This window comes from Larus michahellis, chromosome 3 (assembly GCF_964199755.1).
Source record: "Larus michahellis chromosome 3, bLarMic1.1, whole genome shotgun sequence".
Taxonomy (NCBI): Eukaryota; Metazoa; Chordata; class Aves; order Charadriiformes; family Laridae; genus Larus; species Larus michahellis.
This window is the reverse complement of record NC_133898.1, coordinates 51,322,287-51,336,876: the sequence shown is the minus strand read 5'-3', so window position 1 is coordinate 51,336,876 and position 14,590 is coordinate 51,322,287.

The window sequence follows — 14,590 nt, the reverse complement described above, 5'->3', positions numbered from 1 at the left end:
GAGTTGTCATACGAAGAACACAACTGCAGCCGGCTGGGTTTTGCCCAGTTGCATTTTCCGCCACCCAACAGGAAGGGAGCAGGCTGGGGACCTTCCCTGGAGCTTGCCTGGGCACTACCGCAGCAAGCCGGGATTTATGGACAGGTTTTGTCTGCAGCAACCATGAGGTAGCCAGTAACCCATTGCAACTAAGCCCCAGAAGGCTTTTGGCCATGTTCTAATGCTACTGAAGCCAGCAAGAAGAATTCCGCCGGTTCAAGCAGGATTAGGATTTGGCCTGGTGGAAGCAAGCAGAAAGGCTGAGACAACGACCTCTCTCGATATCTCAGAATAATCTCTCAGGTGACGGGCATAAAACAGTGTTTACAAAAAAAGCCAAGCCAATTTTACATAGCTCTCCTATGAGGCAGCCCTCTTTCCGTGGCTTGTCTTACAAAAGCAGAGGAGCCGGCTAATATCTAATAAATCAACAGATTGAAGGCATCTTTCCAAATAGACAACTGTGTTTATTAGTACAAGACGCGAGTAAAGCATTCTGTAATGAAGATTTCCCCATTTCTTTGTTTTATGTTTATTATAGCCTCTCCTCTGTGCAACAAATAAAACTGACACGAGGGTTATGAGAGTCATAGGCACACTTGGATTATTTTGTTTTCCATGTGCCTTCGGTAACCAGCACAACACAGCAATGTCGCAGGAACTGCAAAGGGAGTAGATGTTGTTTCGTGTTACAAGGCAGACCGACACAAATTTATGTGGGTAGTTTCCTTGGAACTGATCCAAAGAGGACCTTAGATGTCACCATCCCCAGCACTGCAATGCCAAAGCTTCAATGTCTATTCCCAGGGTGTAATCTCCAGCCCCAAATTAGGCACTTAGCACGGATAGAAGCAGGATGCAAAACGGGATGCCACAACTCAATATTGAGCACTGCAAATGATCAGCTTGAATGGAAATGAGCCCCCAAAAGTCTCCATTCAGGTACCAAAGATGGACACCACAGCATTAGTGAACACATTAGATATATATGAATAAATATAAATATATGAATAAAGATACTCCGCACCTGGAGTACTGTGTCCAGTTCTGGGCTCCCCTGTTCAAGGACAGGGAACTGCTGGAGAGGGTGCAGCAAAGGGCTACCAAGAGGATTAGGGGACTGGAACACCTCTCTTATGAAGAAAGGCTGAGGGATTTGGGTCTCTTCAGTCTGGAAAAAAGACGGCTGAGGGGGGACCTTATCAACACTTATAAATACTTAAAGGGTGGGTGTCAGGGGGATGGGGCCAGGCTCTTTTCAGTGGTGCCCAGCAACAGGACAAGAGGTAACGGGCACAAACTTGAGCATAGGAAGTTCCGTCTCAACATGAGAAGGAACCTTGTTACTTTGAGGGTGACAGAGCACTGGAACGGGCTGCCCAGAGAGGTGGTGGAGTCTCTGTCTATGGAGACATTCGAAACCCGCCTGGACGCGTTCCTGTGCAACCTGCTCTAGGTGACCCTGCTCTGGCAGGGGGGTTGGACTAGATGATCTCCAGAGTTCCCTTCCAACCCCTACCATTCTGTGATTCTGTAAAAATTGTTTCCTTATCAAGCTAATCAACCTTGTACTTCTGGAAAAGTGATCGGGGGAATATAAGAAAGATATTCCGTGCAACTTTTTGACACCATTAAGGGGCTAAAGTATATAAGCCTTTTCCAGGGATTTAGCAATCAGCTCAGGTTAACAGCCTGAAGCAAAATAACTCATCTGGTTGTTATTCTATGGGAAATGCCCTCGGGCAGTATGTATTGGTTTGTTAATAAGCAGTAGAAGTGCAGAATCAGAAGGCTGATTTTAAAATTTCCCCTTTCTGATTAATCAGGACATTTTGTTAATTACATGCTATGCAAAAATATGAGCTTGGATATAGCGAAAATAAAGACCTTCACAGCACGTATTTATCCTCTACAAGAAACAAAGTATGAAGAACTGCCAATACCGAGTCTCAGCCTTCTTTGCATGTTGCAGTGCTGCCAAAGGCAACAGTGTGAAAACTTGCAAGACACAAATTCATCCCTTGGTGTTATTCGCCTCACTCTGGTGGAGATACAGCCAGGGTAAGTTTGTCTTGACAGAGATAAACAAACGCAGGCATTAGGCAGAGCCTCCTGCCAAAAGCAGAGATGAGCGTGCTGCTCCTGGGAGAAGCGAGCAGATAGCACTACCAGGGCTGGGTTTAACCCAGCCCATGGCACAGGAGTTAGGAACACGCGCTGTTTCTTCCATGTGAAAGCGCAAGCTGTTCCCCACAGCTGACTGATCCACGCGGATCCAAATCCAGCTGTGGGTTGCCTTCCAGCCTTAACACTGGCTACATTTCTCTGCCCACAAAACACGAATAAGGACTTAGGTGACCAACCAGGAGCACAGAAAGAGTATGAGAGCTGGGCAAAGTGTGGTGATACTTCCCCTGAATACAGTCTCCCCTCCTCCCTGTGCCTTTGTGGTTCAGCTTCCTCAGGTAAGACTTGTCTTTGCATTTAAAGGTCCTCAATGGATTTTTAAAGAAAAGCAGATTCTTCGTGAAAGCACATCACTTCCCGTCTCTCCTTGCACAGACTGTTATGGTTCCTGCCTGATGGTCTCAGCTCCCTAGCAACAGATGCGAGATGCCAGTTTTATCCTTTCTCCAGGTTTGGCGCAGATTTAAGCTCTTGATCCCACGCGTGCACATGCATTTGGCTGCCGGACCTTTCTGCTGTGTCCTAACAACCCTGGCCTGTTGACTCCATGGGAACAACGATGAACCACCTGGGACAAAGCCTCAGAGCCACAGTGCATCAATTCAACTTCGCAGTTTCTTCAGTGTTTGGGTAATTTAATCAGAGAACAGCTCGGTGGTTTTATGCTGTGCAGACCTATGCTGGCAAATGCTTCCAGCCTCGAAGTCGCCCACGCCAGATTGCTACGATAGCACAGCTAAATTGGTCTGTGCATATCTAATGTACCTGCCATGCAGCATGGAGATCCCACGACATTTGTGTCAGTGAAAGACATCAAACCTTTCCAACGGGTCTGTGCTGTGTTCTGCATCGGGATGAGCTATCAAATGCTGGAGCTGGGACTAGGGCTGTTGTGGAGTTGCAAGCGTGTGTTGTTCGTAATACTACATTTTGCAAGGTACCCAGGTAGTTAATTTGATCTGCTGCCATAGGAGTCCCTGGCAGAGTGGCAGTGGGAGCAAGAAGGCTTATCTGAAGGGAAGCCGGGTCTTACACAGACCAATAGGCTGATATTAAATGTGATGGTCTTCATCAGGGTTTCTCGGAAACATTGAAATACATGTGTTGTTGTTCATCTGATTGCCATCTTCTTGATTAAAAAAAAAAAAAAAAAGAGAGAGTGAAAAAGACAGAAGTGTGTGGGAAAGAAAACAGGGTTGATTTCAGACATTTGGTATGAGAGCCAGCTCTGTATTTGACTAACTTCATCTGTGTGCTGCCGGGAGTTTGGGTAAAGCTGACATGGAGTTGAAAGAAGAAATTTGGACAAGGGGATGAAATTAAGTGCAAGAGAAATATAGGCTGAATTTCAGTACCTAGTGGTTAAGTGCGAGGGAATTTTTTAAACTAAAGAAGTCAAAAAGGACTAAAGGTCCTGTTATTTCCAGCATCTGCAGGCAGGAAGACAACCTACTAGGAAAGGTACTTCTTTTCCCTGCCCTGTTCATGTCCATAAGTACCTCAGGGTCAAATCACAGGGAGCAGCAAGTCAGCAGCACAAGCACCCTGGATGCATACTGTCACGCAACACCGACAGAGACAGATGGATGGGAAGGCTGGGGCTTCACTGGGTGAAGACTGGGCCAGCTCACCTGGAAGTGAGCAGATCCATGCCGCCTCGCATGGGGACACAACCTCTGTGACCATTGCTTGCAGTGCAAAAGGGACCCAGTCTGAGGAATTTAGGTCACCCTCTCCCAGCAGAACGTTGCCCGAAGTGCTGCATCCTTTTCCTCCATCAGGAGCTTGTCTCCTACAAGTGGCATTGGGTCTCAAATCAAAGGTGGGTCTGAACGCAAGGAGGCAGGTGCCAGCTCTAGATGTCTGTGCCACTCAGGCAATTAACTGACAAATATAAACCAGATCTCCACATTTCAAAGCTCATTTGCATTGCTCCTGAGACAGTCTGTCGGAAAAGGGTGCAATTAGGTTGAAGCTGACAAGATTTATGCACGGGGGGGAGGAAAAAAAAAAAAAGAAAGAAAGAACAAAAAGTGAATCCGTCGAACACCCAGGCAAGGCAAGTGGCAGTTCTGGCACGAGCATCCTTCGGAGGAGAGCAGTCAGCAGGGCTTCAGCAGCCGTGAGGGAGGCACAAGAGCTGCTCCCCCCGACAAAGTCAGCGGCGAGGGGATGCTCACAGTCTCGAGCACTGGAGTGTTGCTGGCAGCCTCGGCGGGAGGCTGCTGCTAGCAGTTGAGCTGCTACATCGCCAGCCCAAGCTGCCACCCGCCCTTGGCAGCACGAGCCAGGCTGTGCGCGGCTCAGCCGATCCTCCGCCGCTTGCAGAGTTCAACTGCTGCTCTTCATGGACCATGCATGTGGGCACCAGGGTCCAGAAGATGCAGCCCTCCATTCGCCAGATATACTTCCCTGCTCTAAATAGGAGGGTTGTCATTCCAGGACCACGTGAAAGCTCAGCAGTCACCACAATAAACAGACCTGCAGATCAGGCAGCTGGGATGTACCCCGCCAAAATCTGTATGACTGGCTTCCCTCAAAAGCAGGAAAACTACATAGGAATCGACTCAAAGTGGACGGCATACCTGCTATATAAGAGTAAAATCACCACAGTAAAATCACCTGTTTGGCATTCAACACTAAGAAGACTTGGAGTTATTTTCCACTTGTGAAACTCAAACTTGTGAAGAGAAAAAATAAAGCTTTGACTTGCAAAGTACTTAATTCTGCTCTGTGGTAAAACGATTGCAATAATTAAATGATTAAAGCATTTTAATGGTTGTTGGAGATTGTTCAATTGGCATGGAAAAACGCATTCCGTCCTTCCACTTTTTTCTTTTGGCTCCACTATGACAGGAGCTAATGGTGTCTGAGCAGCTCACTTGTGAGTCTGGTCCTTTATTTGCCACTGGGCAGTCATTTCAGCAGGCTGCTAATAAAAAGGATTCCTGTTTCCATCCTCCAGGCAGGATGGAGAAGCTGCCCTGCCGCCACAGGCAAGCCCAAGGCTAGACCCTACAGCTGTATTTTAACCCAGATGGGTAAAACGTGTCAGAGTCCCCTTGAACAACTCAGTCTCGACAGCCGATATATTTGCATGTGAATTAGCAGCAGACAAAGAGAAGCGATCGGCTCTGTTGCCTTTGTCTCACTGGCTCCACGCAACAGTGGCTGCGTGGCCCTAGGACTTGCATCAGGAGAGACAGGGAGCTGCTGACTCCTAGCCATCTCCCCCATGACACTCACAACTTTCTAATTCTCTGTTATATCCTCTTAAATGCTACCTTTTTGAGGTTAAATAGTTCAAACCAACTCGGTCATTCCTTGTATGAAGACCTTTCCTTGTGCTACTTACCTTTCTCCGAAGCTGTTTGCAGAGAGGGGCCCAGAGCTGCGCAGGGGTGAGCTGAGACCTCAGCAGCTTTGGGTTTCTGTTTCATGCTCTCTTCATTTCCCAATAATTCTTAATATTTAGTCAGCTTTTGATAGCTACTGTGGAAGGAGTTGATCTTTTCACGGACCTGTCTGCTGAGAGCCCATCACCAGACACACAAAATGGGAGTTCTCCCCGCCGTACACACTGCTTCACACTGTGATGTAAACTGCTTGGTTCACAATATCGATCATTTATCTACAAGAATTTGATCTGCTTTTTTATTGCCAGTCAGTCTCATTAGGTCCTCTTGCAGTTCCTAACAGTCCGCCTTCACTTCAACACCTTGAATAACTCTGTGTCACCAACAAATATTAACTCATGTCTCCCTTCCCTCTCCGGATCATTTATGAACGTGTCGAACAATCCAGACATGGCACAGATCACTGGCACAGGTTGCTAGCACAGACAAGAGACCTGCACAACTCCCTTGGTGACTTCCCTCCACTGAGAAAAATGACCGTTTACTTCCACCTGCAGTTTTCTATCGTTTAGCTAATTACTTGTGTGGATTGCAACCTTACCTCTAGCCCCCACGGTTACTTAGTTTCCAAAAAACTTTCCCCACAAGACAGCTGGAAAACCAAGGAGCCTGAGTCACCAGCATCACATATTAGTTGACCAAAACGCCCCTAGAGGTTTGTTAGGCAGAACTTCCCTCTCAGAAGCCACGCTGATTTTTCATCACTTGCCTGGTTTTGTCCACATGTCCACTAACTCTACCCCGTACCACAGTCTGAGCTAATTTGCCTGGCACAGATGTCAGACTTGTCATTTCCGAGATTCCTCCCCGGTCCCCCTCCCTTTTACATGTGATTACAGTCACATTTGCCTCCCTCCAGTCTTCAGATGCCAGTCAATGAGTGTTAATTACTAGCTAATTTCTTAACTACAACTTGTATGTTAGATTTCATTTAATATTAACTACATATAGATTTTCAGATGTCTGAATTATTCTACTGTTAAGATTTTTCAGGACGAAGAGGAGACTTACACGGGTGCTGAATTTCATGAAGGACTCGGTTTCATCCAGGAGCTTGAATTAATTACAAATTCACAAGGTAAGCATACATATGGCTTATTTGCCTAGCCACACAAGTTGTTAGGCATCCAATTTACATACAGCAGGACTTTGCTTGCACAGATGCTGCAGAGCATGAGCTAATGCATTCATTTACTGAAAAATCCATCCTGCTATATTTCATTGTTAAGTACATAGTGGTTTATGCACAGCTTATTCTGTAATTCCTTTTTATTTATATCTCTCATCCCCACTACTCTTTTCTTCAAAAAAAAATCTGTGTTTGCAACTGTTGTGTCGATGATATGTTGAAGTCTTGAAAGTAAAATTGACTGGTCCCTGCTGAGATCGGTGGAATATTTGCCAGAGATTTCTACATGGTGCCAGTACTTCATCCAGATCTGTCCATTCCTCCTGCTAGTAGTAAGAGCAGAGAAATACTTCGCCTTGCAACCGTGCTCCACCGAGAAGGGCTGCCAGTCCCAAAGAGCTTACTGGGGATCAGTGAGGGAGAGGTGAAACAAAAGGGAGGTAGCCACCCTTGGCAAAAGAAACCAGTTCCTGAGAATTGTGTCTCAGATTTGAGCTTCTGATATTAGAAAAGCCTATGCAGCCTGTTTCAAAAAGGCGATCTCGGAAGATATTATCAGTGCATTTAGGGATTTAGCCATGAAGCTGGACATAGAACAACATAAGCAATAGCCTACAATGGCCAGAAACCGATCTGCTGGAGGATATTTCCTCCAAAAGTAAGAAGGCGTCTCTAGAGCTTTAGCGTGCCCTGTACACACCTACAGCAGAGTTTCAACAGGTGCCAGATCTGTGTTCTCAGTAATGGCTGTGTGGAAAGGGTCTCCAGACATAAGATCCCAGGAAGCACTACAAAATATCTGAGCAACCTGTAGAACACTGTTAGTAGTGTTGAAGAGTGAGGACTAAAAACCTATTTTCTATCCTCTGCCCTTGTGCACCTTCCACCCACTATTTCTGCCAACAATTTTGTTTTTCGTGCGTGACCAGTACAGCAAGCCTTTGCTGGATATAACTTGCTGCAAATCAGCCAGGATGTGTTCATGATTTCCACAGATCTCCAACAACTTAAACCACCAGTCTCTCAGACAGACTCAGCAGTGAAGTGGTGTTGAAGAAATCCAGCTCTTCTTTAGTTAATGGTGTTCTTTCCCCTCTCTTTTAAGACAGAGAAGAATCATCTTTTGAAGCATAGAAAATGTACTTTTTCCACTTCAGTTTAGATGCTTAGCCACTTAAGATTACCTTTAGATGGAAGTGACTTTCGTGCTAGACTTGATGAGGAAAAGTAAGTGTTTGAGAGCAGGAGGAAGGAGGAGAAGAGCCCATAACTACGCCCTTTCTGTAAGCTGAGGTATAGATCAGTTACCAAAAATGAACATGAAGCAACCAGAGCTAAATGCCCAGGTGCCAGCAAATTTTAGGAGGAATTGAGTGTCAATACTTAAGTTCACCCATTAAAAACAAAGACCCAAGCTTCCTGAAACAGAAGATTTACACCTCTGCTTTACACGCGTCCCAGACAACCAAATGAAGGGGACTATATGGGATATTGTGAAATAACTCTGGAATTCTGCATGCAAGTGAGTTTATTTTTATTAGCTGTTCTCTGAGTAAACTTTTTGCCTCTCAGGCACCTCACCTCAGACGTTCCTGGCATGCATGTCTCACAGAGCTTGCCTTTGCTTTATTCATGAAATCCAATTCGTGATAGCAGGAATACTTTCCCTGGGGGACTGTCAGGGTTCCGGAGGCTGGCACAGAGTGCTCTGAAATGTCACCTGCAGCTTTCCGTCAGTGCCCAGCAGTGGGCTGCAGTCCAGTCGCATTGTCCAAAGAGGGATTGCATGCACATTGTAACAGCCGAAGCAAATTTACCTGGGGTGTAACTCCGCAGCTGCCAATCGAGTTGATCCCAGCCAAAGTCTGGTCCCCTATTTCAATGAACGTGGCCAGTTAACATTCATTTATCACAGTTTGATTAATTCTAAACTTTCTTTCCACAAGAGTTCGCGGTTAATTAGGCGGTGACAGGTCCTGCTGTGACCTCCCTCGGGAAGAGCTGGGTTCTGTGGAACAACGGAGAAGAGGCAGCTGTGATACTAAAAACCTACCTTGTACACAGCCAGTGTGAAGGCACACCCAGGACATTTAACATCTTCAAATATTTCGCTAGATTCCCTCAGGGAAAAGGGGACATTTCTGTGAGATGTGGGCACTTATTTGGGCCCGCTTTGACCCAAACGGGTCAGCTGAAGGGAGGACATGACCACGAGCAGAGAGAACGTATTTGCTGACAGCGCCTTGTGCAAATGTCTCTCCGTCCCTTAAGAGCTCATTTAGCTGCCATAGGCTAACCTTTTCTAATCAACTCCTCCCAGGCATAGCCACTTAATTAGTTTAATCGCAGAAAGATTTTTGGAGCTTCAGAAGGTTCAGGGTCCATTTAGTTTCTTCCCGCTTACATTTCACTCGCACACGGCCGCCTTCCAAAGCCCCCGCCAGGATGCCGAGCAGAGTGCCAGAGCAGCATGTGCGTGCACACGTAGAGGAGGTCGTGCTCAGAAACTTTTGATTAGCTAGACAGCTATTTCATTTACAGACAGCAGTTGAGCATCATCCAGGAAAATGAGTTAACTGAAACATAATTAACTACATGTCAGCAGAGCAAGTTGAATTAGCCTGTTGAGGAAATTAACAGGCACTCAGATACAATAGGGCTTCCAAAGAGCCTATAGAAATAGAATAAAGGGACACAGCAACCAACTCACATTTCTAATTAGAGAAGAAAGTATGAATGAAATACAAGTTTCCCCCACATCTCGCTCACCTTTCACATGCCCTTTCACAGAGGGATTTCTACATGCGGGAACATTTCAGGCACATCTAGAACTTGTTTAATCCAAAAGTTAAACCGTTGTTGGCAAGTTACTTCAAGTCACTTTAGGCAGAGGGAGGCCAGTTTCTGAGGCAGCCAGTCATGCACTGAAGTAATGCCGCGTGAGTTAGGAAATCAGCCATGCAGAAAAGCCAGCGAGCTCCGCACAGCAGCTCATCAAAGGGTATTCAGTGGGAACACCCAGCAGTCAATCCTGATGCTGAAATCCAGGCTCAAGTTTCAGTTTCAAGTAAATTCAAAGTTCACAAGTGAGGATATTCTCTCACAGGTAGCTGTAAGCCTCTTTATTCCGCTTTCATGCTCCCAGGTCAATTCTTTGCCTCAGATAATTAAACCCAGTGTGGTGCTAAGGGGCTGTACAATAGGGCACACCCTGGAAAACACCCCAGCACCTTGGCATGGCCGCCAGAGCCTCTCTTTTCCCCCAGCCTCCCACCTGCAAACAATTCAAAGCGCCAGAGCTGCAACCCTGCTTTGGGCATCTCTGCAGTCTGGGCTCTGATGGCCCGGGACCCCTTTGCCTCCAGGGCTGCCAGCCCTCCTTCCGCAGGGGGGACACACAGGGGAGCCCCAACCCTACAGCCCCCTCACCCAGGGGTGAGCACTCCCTGTGTTTTCCTAGGGACTGAATCCCTTTCCAGCTTCAAAGGTAAACGCAGAAGTACTCTTTCCATCACGTCTGGTGGATGCAGGAGTTTTCTTCAGGACCCTCAGACAAAAGCGCGTCATTCCCGATGTCTTCATAATGCTTCGAGCACCAGGACTTGGCCCTCTGCGTGTCCCTGTCCCTGCTTTCCTACAGCCTATTCTGAACAAATACAAGCAAAGACCCCAAACCTACCAGCCGCTCACCCAGAGCCCTCCCTGGCTGTAAAACTCTGACTTCCCAGCAAGTGTGAATGGGCAGGTGAATTTAAGTTCCCCTCCTTCCTTTTACTCATAAAGACATGTTTGCTGTTACTCCTGATACCAAAAAAAAACCAAAAAACCGAACTCCAAACCAAAAATAAACCCTTTCCAAACAGAAATGGAAAGCAGCACACTCTTCTTCTGACACGTTTTGCCACAGTCTCAGGTTTAAACCAGACCCAAACGGCCATGCTTATTATTCTCCTGTGGGCAATGAGGAAGCAGTTTCTCAAGCTAGAGATGTAAACTGGAGTGATTCATTGTGCTTCACGTGCCTCGTGTGCTTTTCCTAGCCAATTTAGGTAAATACGGTATTGGAAATTGGGTTCTGTATGAACAATCGCTAACAATTACTGCTAAGAGTCCCATCACTTTTTGTTTCATTTAATATTCTCTGTAATTATGCTAGTCATAAAGAAAGTCACTTGGTATTAATGTGGATGTCACACGCCCTTCCACAGAATCCTCAGCAATAATTAATGCTCCATTAACACCTTAAGTGTCTTGTTATTATTTATTCATTTAGCATTAAAATTGATGAGGCTGTTTTAGGGAGGAAAGAGTCAAGATATATTGTACAAAATTAATTTTTTTTTTTTGCATGTGTCCACACTGTCCCTGCAAGAGCCACGAGACATTGGTTTAGTGACGAATGCCAGTGCATCTGTAGCCTCAGCTATATCCTCCTCCTTGCCTGCTGCTGTGCTATAAATAGCTCTAACTCAAACAGGGAGATACATAAGACACTCCAAGAGAACACCAGAGGAAAATCAGGAGATGATGTCTGGCAAGCCTTTTGGCGGAGAGACCTAAGACCCAGGAAAATTTCATGCTGTTCCCGCCTCTATCATACTTCCAGATGTCTGTGACCAAGCCACGCAGAGTAAGTCCTCGCCCTGTCAGACCGTCAGGCTCTTGGTTCAAAAGAGGGCATGGGGTGCCTTTTGTTTTCTTGGTTTTTTTATGGCCAGGGACCCAACATGAAATATTTTGTTCAAGCAAAATACAATTTTTTTTCACTTCTTTTGATCCACCAAGAGAAAAAAAAAACCAAAAAAAACCCCCACCAACTTTCTGGAATCAGTTCGATCTTCTCTGTGATTTGATTTTCACTTTGGCTGCTGGAAAAAGTCAACCATTGTCCGGGCCGAAACTTCAGTACTGCCTTTTAATTAAGCATCTCGGCGTGTCCCCCAGACCCTGATGAATTACCCTTGCCAGGTGGGCAGGTGTGATCTGCCCGGGGTCACAGAAAAGGAAATCCGTGGCTGCTGGCAGACAAGGTCCTGCTGGGAACCCGTGGTACAGCTGGGAAAGGGACTCAGGTCTCCGGCATCCCACCCCTGCATTTCACCAGAGCGCTCTTCCCTCCTGCCCTGCTGTCTTGAACCGGAGGGCTGCTTTCAGCATTGCACTTGGAGCAGTTTCTCTGCGTTTCCCTACCTCTATATTGGTGGTAATTGATTTTCCAGCTATTACCGTCATCAACAACCTTACTAACAAGAGACACCAAGGGAAACAGCAAACCCCCTATGGCTGAGTTTAATAAGGGCTGGAGTTCCCCAGTCGGGTCTAGACCGAATGTAGCCTTCTCACACCACAATTTGGAAGAGCTTTTTCTTTCTTCCAAAAACAACAGGGAGCTCTTCTTGCTGCACAGCCCCCAGTCCTCAATTAAGCTATCCCACAGCTGTTACTGACTTCTAAAAGTGGATCAGTCCGAAGTGTGGCCTTTGTGTGGAGATTTACCACCAAAGAAAAGGAAAGAAAACCCGCCAGTGCCTGAGGAGACAATTAGACTTTTGTTTGACACTCTTTCGCATCCCACACACATACATATGTACATACACACAGGGTACCTTGAAAATAATGTCTTCTCACTCATTACAAAGCCTCGGTTATATTAGGCACAGCCATATGTTTTTTGCACACGCTGAAATGTCGTATACTTACACTGCTTTTATAGTTTTCCTTCCTTGCAGGAAGGCTTCATGTGGAACAGGATGCACTGCCTCCTTTTTTCCCTAAATTTTGCTTTCCTTCCCCTCTGTGCCATCTGCAACAGCTTTAAATAAAACGGTTTAAATAAAAAACAAAACAGTTTAAATAAAAGGAGTGCTCCTCACACTGCCACCAAGATAAGCTGCTCAGCTTTCGGCTGCAAGGGCACTTCTAAAAGGGGCTGAGGGCTCACCTCACGCAGTGCTCCATCACAAGTGGACATTACTGACACTCGTCCTATGCCCAAGCTACCTGACCATGGCACATGACTCCTGTGGCTTAGCAGGGGGTAGTTTGGCAGATAAGCCAGGCAGTTCATCATTTCCCACCATGGGGACCCTCTTTCCACGCACTGCTTTTCCTCCCATCCTAGATATTGCACTGAAATCGCTGCTATAAAAAAAAGCAAGTGCAGCAAGGTGCATACAAATTGCAAATAAGAAGTTAATGGTCGCATCCTCCTGTGCTCCATGGAGAGTGAGAGGCCATTAGCTTCATTAAAGCAAGGAAAAGCATTCTTTTGTGTTCCCATTTTCCTCTTTACTGCAGCGAATCTTCATGAGCACACACACATATCTGTGCCTTGGAAACCTTGCTTTGAATTATAGCTTCTCATTACAAGGAAGAGGCTTCAGCTTTCAGCTTTCCTTGCCAAGTATTTTGTTGCCTTTCCTCCACAAAAGCCCCCTTGATAATTTATCCTGAATCTATACAACCAGAGGTGGCAGTCCCAGGAAACCTGGGTCCAAACTCCTCACCTCTGGGTCTGACCCCCACGGTCACTCCATGGGGTTGCAAAGACCTCTATAATTCTCTACTCACAGCCAGTAACTCCATTTCCAGTCCTAGGTTGCACCAACCCAGGGCACAGTAAACCCACTTGTTTTGGCTTCCCCATCACAGCATGAATTTCTGTGGAGGTGAGCGCTTACATTTTGTGGCTTCCTTCTTTCCTCCCGGGCCTTTACTAGAGAGCTGTGGAGGAAAGAGGTAGCCCAGACACGGGGAGCTTAACTTTAAGAAGACCACATTCTCATGTATCACTTAACCTCTGAAAATAGTGGGCTGGATTTTCTTCTCAGTCATTTACTTGTAGTAAAATCCAAGATATTTCACTGAATCATGTGGACCCGGTTTTCACTGACTCCATGGGCTGGTTCCCAATGTATGTCAGCGTAATAGTGATTAAAAGCAGGCCTGGGTGGCCAGTGACTGTTGACACTCATGCTTCTGCATTGGGTCATAGTAGGGTCAGGACAGTCATTATCTCTCTGCTTTGATGTCAAGCTCTGAGGATACCTGAGTTACCGCAGTTTGAGTCTGGATTTAGATCTGAATCTGAATTTTCTGTCAGAAAGTCAGGATTCAGACCTAGGTGAGGTTCTACCATGACAAAACAGTTGCAAGGAGGAAATCATGAAATGTGGAGAAACTGGACACAAATCAAGTAGGAGAACTGAAGATGACATTCAGCCGAAGCAATTTTACATTTAAACACATGGACTTCATGATGATGTAAGATTGCTGAACACCTGGCTGGTGAGTATTTCATTGACTGAGGACTCATAATTTTCCAGATTTTTTTTCATTTTTACAAAGCAGCAAAGATGTTCTCCTTGCTTACGAGCCTCATAATGGATTTTGCAAACTGTCTGCCTTGTTTCAGCAACCATTTAAGCACATACTGGATTGAATTTTCTCAAGTAGAACCCAACCTTGCTAACATCTTGCCTGCCCCCCCCGCCCAAAAAAAAAAAAAGAAAAAAGAGAAAGACTGAGAGATAGCCAGTCTACTTGCAAGCCAGGAATAAATACCATTGTGTCATTCATCTGATTTCCCCCATTCTCCTCCTGAGGAATCGGTCCATCTGTAAAAGTCAGTGGATAATGGCTATGCATTTTCTCAACAAAGCTTCCTACCTGTGAAAAACAGCTGTCAACAAAGACAGAGTTTGACTGTCAGGAGGCCAGCACACAGATGCTTTGGGTAAGGAGTCATGACATGAAAGACGAAAGGATCACTGCTGAGGGCATCTGTTACTGATCTCAAAGAAAGGAAGAAGGAAACATT